Consider the following 6,938-nt stretch of genomic DNA (forward strand, 5'->3'; position numbering starts at 1 on the left):
TAAAATCTGTCTTAGCCATCTTTGTTGAGACACATTTAATGATTTTCGGCAGAAGACTATTCACACTTTATTAATGGAGCCCAAGCCACTGGTAGAAATTTGTAACCTTTCTTGACTACGCTCTTGGAATTACATGCCTGTATTTCGCTTTAGATTTTATATCGAAAAGGAAAGTTTTTTTCGTCAAATCATCTGTTGAGGGGTTTTAAACTAAGAAATCTCTGGAGTTTTTTGTTTTGTTTTTAATTCAAAACCCCATTTAGCTACGATCTTAGAATTTGGTGACTGTAGTTTGCTTTAAAATAATATTGAAGAGAGAGGTTTTCAACTCTAAACGCTCTGTATGGGAATTTTAAACTCAAAACCATCTGGAGGGGTTTTAAACTTTAAAGAAAAAGCCATCTGGAGGAGGCTTTGGCTACGCTCATAGATTTTATAGTGTGTAATTTGCTTTTTTTATATTGAAGATGGGGTTAATCGTAAATTTTGGAGGGGGTTTTAAAATCAAAATCTTCCTCAACTGTGCTGTTGGAATTTGGGGATTGTTGTTTGCATTTTTTTTCTTTTGTTTTAAGAAAAGGGGGGTTTAACTGCAAAAACCTTTGGTAGGGGGTTTAAAATTCAAAACCCCCTGTAGGGGGTTTTAAACTCAAAGCCCCCTGGTAGAGGGATTTGTATCTCAAAACCCCCTAATAGGGGTTTTTTAAATCTCAAAACCCCCTGGTAGGGGGATTTAAACTCAAAACCCCCTGGTAGAGGGATTTGTATCTCAAAACCCCCTAATAGGGGTTTTTTAAATCTCAAAACCCCCTGGTAGGGGGATTTAAACTCAAAACCCCCTGGTAGAGGGTTTTTAACTCAAAACTTCCTCGGCTGTGCTGTGGTAAGTGATGATTTAGTATTAAAATCTCACCTAAAATAAACAAAATGAAAGCAAAAATCAGTCACTTAATTCCGTTCCCCCCCCCCTGGGGGGGGGGGGGAATTTCATTTCGGGGGGGGGGTTTGAACCCCAAGAACCCCCGTCCCCTGGCTACGCCCATGCTCCCATGTATCGCAAGGTGGATTTTGGAGGTAGAGGAGTCAGCCGTTTTTCGTTTGCTACACTTTTCTTTTAGAGATGAGGCCCATGATTTTTTCGATGTCCACAGCTTCCTTGGTCATTATCTCTCTCCACGTAGGTGCGGTCAGTATCGATATTCACGGAGGTAGACGCGACTTGCCTGTAAAGAATTACTTTCGGGATGCGATTATCCTAAATCAGGCGAACATGTCTAAGCCAGCGCAGCCGGCCGTGTCTGAGGGTTATGTGTATTCATGTCTTTCCATGTGATTTTCAAGATCCTTGGAAGGAAGCGAAATCGAAATGAATTTGGTTTTCTCTTTGCATAAGTCACAGCCGTACAGAGCGTACAACTGTAGACCTCCATTTTGTCACTGTAGTGAACTTCTGGTTTTCCCGAACTCTTGGTCTGAGTCTAGCAAAGATCGATGCAGTCGTCCCTTTCAATCTCCACTTCTAGAGACAGGTCATCTTGAACTGTGTATACTAGGTAGCGGAATTCATTTACGGCATCTAGCTTGTTATCAGAAATGAGTATAGAGGGCAGGGAATAATATAATATAAGTAATATAACCCCTTATTATAAAGTTATTATAAACACATCTTTAATTGACGCAATTAAAAGGGTTATCTTCAATTCAAAAAGAAATTTTTAAAATTGCTTATCTTTCAGAAATTTTTAACGAAATATATTCTGCATTGACTATCTCCAGAATCCATCCAGATGGATAGCATATACTCTTAAGACAGTGTTTCCCAAATTGTGTTCCGCGGAACCCTTGTGTTCTGATGAATAGGTGTTTCACGAACTACTGGCATAATTAACTAGCAGGCCACCACGTGAATTAATGTCTCAAAAAAATAAGGAAATTGTTCCGCTAAATACTCAGAATAAGTGAAGTGTTCCATTAAGGAAAAAGGTTTGAGAAACACTGCTCTAAGAAATGAACACCCAGACATAGAATTGGATCGAAAGTAGTTTATTCGTCATTGCGGGTGGCGTGAGAAAGTGAGAACATATAACAAAAGAAGGATGAAAACCCTTTTACACCAAGCATAGAGATACATTTTCTAAGGTCTTAAAGGCTTAAGGAAAGGAGAAAAAAATAAGACGAAATTAGAATGAGCCAATAGATTAAAGACTTTTGAATAAAGAGATAGCACACTTCTCGGCTGAGTATCAAACGAACATAAGCTCTAGGCCTGAACAGGACAGATTGATTTTAACAGAGCTTTCATAAAGAAGAATTTTATGTTATCAAGCGATTAGTCATTCAGATGTTGATTATGATAATAGTCGCAAGATAAATAATTTGTTTACCATACTTAGGTTCAAGAGTTTATTTTAATATCCAACTTTTTCATTTTAGGATGATTGCTATCCCTGTACAATACAACTGTAATGAGTAGCCTGTGGAACTGTCAAACAATAAATTGAACTGAGTAGTCGGTGGCTGAGTGGTTTAGCACCTGGCTTCTGAACCTGGAGTCCTGAGTTCAAATCTCGGTGTAGACTGGGATTTTGCATTTTGGGATTTTTAGGCGCCCCTGAGTCCACCCAACTTTAATGGGTACCTGACTTTAGTTGGTCGTTTCGCTGGCCACATGACATCCTGCTCGTTAACCGGGGCCATAGAAACAGGTGATCCAAGCAGATGTAAAGTTATTACCTATGCGTCTTATTCCAAGACGCTCACGCTAGTGGCGAGGCCAGAGGCCGAGAGCAACAGGGAAACTCCCTCCCCCCTTAACCATCATCTGTACAAAATCAGATCAAACAAACGTACATAGCTTCATGTACCTTTCAGAAGTCGCGACAATGGCCCCGAGTATGAACCTTGCCCGCTTCCCTCCCCTGACGTCCAGTAGGAAGTTTGGACTAAGACATCTTTATTTCTGAGGAAAAGTCCTAAGCTTTAAAAAAAAAACACATTTTTCATAAATGCTGCGTGTGTGTGAGTGCTTGTATGCGTGTCTTGTGAGCACATGTGTAGTGCAAAACACTAATACCCTACACTCCCCTCCTCTGCACACATCTGTGGCCCAAGCTCCACCCACTCTATTCGTTAACGTTCTTCTCACCAGTAAAATCTCCGCTGTCAATGACCTTATGTTTTGTAAACTTTTTGAAGTGCATTACAAATCTGTTAACATTACCTTCACCACACATTTCCACCACTCATAATCACCACACATCTTCACTATCGTCACCACAAATATTTACCACACATATTTACTACACATAATCACCACACATCTTCACCACAAATATTTACCACACATATTCACCACACATCTTCACCACACGTCTTCACCACATATATTTACCACATATCTTCACCACACATCCTCACCCCACATCGTCACCACAAATATTTACCACACATATTTTCTACACATAATCACCACGAATATTTACCACACATACTCACCACACTTAATCACCACACATATTTACCATACATCTTCAACGCACATCTTCACCACAGATATTTACCACATATCTTCACACATAATCGACACACATATATATTCGTAACACTTATTTTTCTCACATATTAAGTTCTCTCCTCAAATATTAACTATTCACATCTATTAATTAATGGAATTTTGACATTAAGAAAACAAATATTCCAAATCAAGAAAACTTAATTAGTAACACACACACAAAATATAAACAAACCACAAGAAAAAGATTCCCTAAATGTGTAAATTGAGTAGTTTCACTTTGAAATTTCTGTATGATAGCGCTATTACTTTATTTAAAAACTAATGAATGATATAGATCTACTGTTTTTTTTTCCCGACAAAGATCCTAGTTACGTCAATAAATAGGAGATTCTAGTTCAGTGATATAGATCCAGACTTGGTAACATTAAAAGTCAGTAATCTAGATTAGACCAATCTTTTTGTGCATTTCTTTAAATGAATCTGAGAGGAATGTTTGAGGCATTGAATCAAATATTACAATGTGTCCAAATCAAAGCAGCATTAATATATTGGAAAGAGTCGGACTAAACATAAACATTCACAGTTCGCTCTCATGAACATTTCTTCTCTAACTCCATAAATGTTTATATTCAATTAAAGAGTTCTTTAGTTTTATTCTGTTTGATTGTATTTGTTTAACCCTCTATTGCGAACATTTTGAAATAGACTTTTAAAAAATTTTTTTTTATGATTAATGTTATCCTATGGGGTCTACAAGATATATAGTACCACTTTTTTCGACAAAAAATTTGTAATTTTGACTTTGTAGCTTCGTAGCAAATTTGCAACATAGAGCACAAGTGGGTAAATTTTTCCATTGTTGTAAAAATGCAACATACCATTTAAAACAGTACAAAACATATTTTAAAACAGATTTTAAAATGCATAATATGGATTATATTCAAAGTTATTTATTTAGTGACAATAAAATCAGCAAAAGTATACATTTTGTACAAAATAATGAGAAAAAAAAATATTTTTAAAAATTCATCTTCTATGTAACATTTATAAAAAGGTATTTGGACATGATCAATTATATATATATATATCATCATTGTGATAAATTTAATATTATTTAAATGTTACATATAATGTACTAAATAAAAAAAATAATTATTCCAATGATTAATGAAAATTGTATTTCAAAATATTATTTTACAATTTATAGAAAAAAAATATTTTTTTAGAAACCAGACAACCATAGACACAAAACTTGTTAGAATAATGAAATATAATATTAAATCTCTTGGAAAAACATACAACAGTATCATACTCTATTTTAATACATTCAAACAAATGTATAGCTTTTAATGAGGTCTCCTTTAAACCTGGTAATTAGCTTCGGCTGTCAGAATGTGTTGGATATTGTTTGAAATTTCTGTTCATACATGAAGTCAAGGGATAACAATAACTAGATGTAGAGCATCAAATGTACTCACCAGAGTTACATAGTTTTAATAATTTTCAGTTATGTCCAAACTTTATTTTGATGCTGATTTGATCAATGTATGTATTCCAGTGGCGGTGACATAGGGCAATATGAATTTCCAAAATGTGTACCACAGGCCACAATAAATTTGATGAACTGAGTATCCATAGCTTCATTATACAACATAGGCAAGAGTTTTGAGAGGCCAGATACCAACCCGTTAAAGCCTGGTATATGCCTTACACTTGTTGGATGTAGATTTCGCATCACCGATGAATCTGCCTGCATGCATGATAAGAATATTTGTTAAAAAGTCCCTTATATAATCAATAGAAGATCTTACTGGTTGATTTTGAGTGTAAAAGAAATCTCTTTTATGAGCTTAGTTCTGAAGTTGTTTCAGAAATTATTATCCCATCAAGCTCAAACTTCCAGCAGGTCGACTGTGGATATTGATGGGCTGGTTCAAACTCACACCATCGCAAAGGCACTCCAGAGCACATAACATGACCAGGCAGCTAGCATTTGGTTGTTTTGTTTTTATGTCTGTGTTCTCTCTCCAAAAAATATCTTTTATCCATAGGTAGGAGCTGATTGCTCATCTACATCAGCAAAAGATTCATTTGAAGTTACCTACAATAAAAATATGAAAAAAAAATTAATGTCAATGAATATTCCTCTAATTAATTATTAAATTTTCATAAATGTCGAAATATGATGTATTACTTAATATACTATATTCTTTATAATAAATTCAATATTTTATTTTCACCTGAGTGGTTTTCATAAAATTTAAAGTCTGCATCTTCGATGCAACTTGAGGGCTCGCTGTCATCTCACGCTCAGGATTCCTCTATAGAAGCTTGACTGGGATTCAGAGAACCTATTGACAAACTTTAGATCTGAAATTAAAAATGTAGAATATTGATTAGATCTATAAGGCCTATATTATGAAATCATGAAATCTATTATTTATGTCTAGATTATCACTAATATCATTATAGGTTCTCTAAAAAAAAAATCTAGATTCTAGATCTTATAGATCTATTATTATACTTATACTACTATAGATCTAGATCTAGAATGTGCAGGGAAATGAGCTAAGACCATTTTTTAAATACATTTTAAAGCTAAATGTACTCAAATAATCTAGCTAATATAATAAAACAAGGTTTCTAAATGAAAATCGTACTTCTACTTTTATCTACTATTGAATCTAATGTATTGAAAAATTGATCCACTTGTGCGCCATGTAGCAAATTTACAACAGTACTTCAAATGCTTACAGAATCATTATGTTGATATAAACAATGCTAATTTTTTATTCTACAGCTAATATAACATCATTACATTGTAGAAATATTTTTTCACAATGATTTTTCACTTTAGTATTAAATGAGAATGAAAATAATCTTACCTGTTGTATCAGTCCAAAAAAACAAAATCGATCACACTTTAATCGCAAAATACATTGTGTTCTTCTAACATCAAGAGAGAAAAGGAAGTGTCTACAAATTCAATTCGCTTTAAAGTATCGGAAATAAAAAAAAATCGTTAAAAAATAATAATAAATAAATAAATTATTCGACTTTTTGGGGTTTGTAGCAAATTTGCAACATAGCGCGATATAGGGTTAATACTATAATGGTTGCTTGCTTTCTTTCCTGCCAAATTTAATAAATAAATCAAAAAGTAAAATGATTTTTCAGTTTAGACTTGTTCTATTAAATTTGTTTGCGTGTGTGAGTGTGTGTGTGTGTGTGTGTGTGTGTGTGTGTGTTTGGTCACAGTTCAAGAACGTTCCGTCGGTTCTTTGATGTTTTCAACTTTCCAAACACCTGGCCCGAGCTCGGTACTCTCCCTTGCTCTCGCGCTCTCTCCATAACATTAAACTGAAGAACGACTTGGACTTATTGAAACAGGAACAAACTGTTCGGTCACAGACACACGAGTGTA

The 6,938-nt window shown here is 34.7% G+C and overlaps 1 long non-coding RNA gene across 1 annotated transcript; it reads right to left on the reverse strand.

The window, feature by feature from the left end:
- Positions 1-4,444: 4,444 nt before the first annotated feature.
- Positions 4,445-6,594, reverse strand: LOC129928502 (uncharacterized). The gene is made up of 3 exons (XR_008780009.1): positions 6,400-6,594; positions 5,755-5,884; positions 4,445-5,615 (listed from the first exon to the last, which is right to left on the reverse strand). It is a non-coding gene; the product is annotated as an uncharacterized LOC129928502 (long non-coding RNA).
- Between the last annotated feature and the right edge of the window lie 344 nt (positions 6,595-6,938).

The sequence above is a fragment of the Biomphalaria glabrata genome, chromosome 10, assembly GCF_947242115.1.
Source record: "Biomphalaria glabrata chromosome 10, xgBioGlab47.1, whole genome shotgun sequence".
Taxonomy (NCBI): domain Eukaryota; kingdom Metazoa; phylum Mollusca; class Gastropoda; family Planorbidae; genus Biomphalaria; species Biomphalaria glabrata.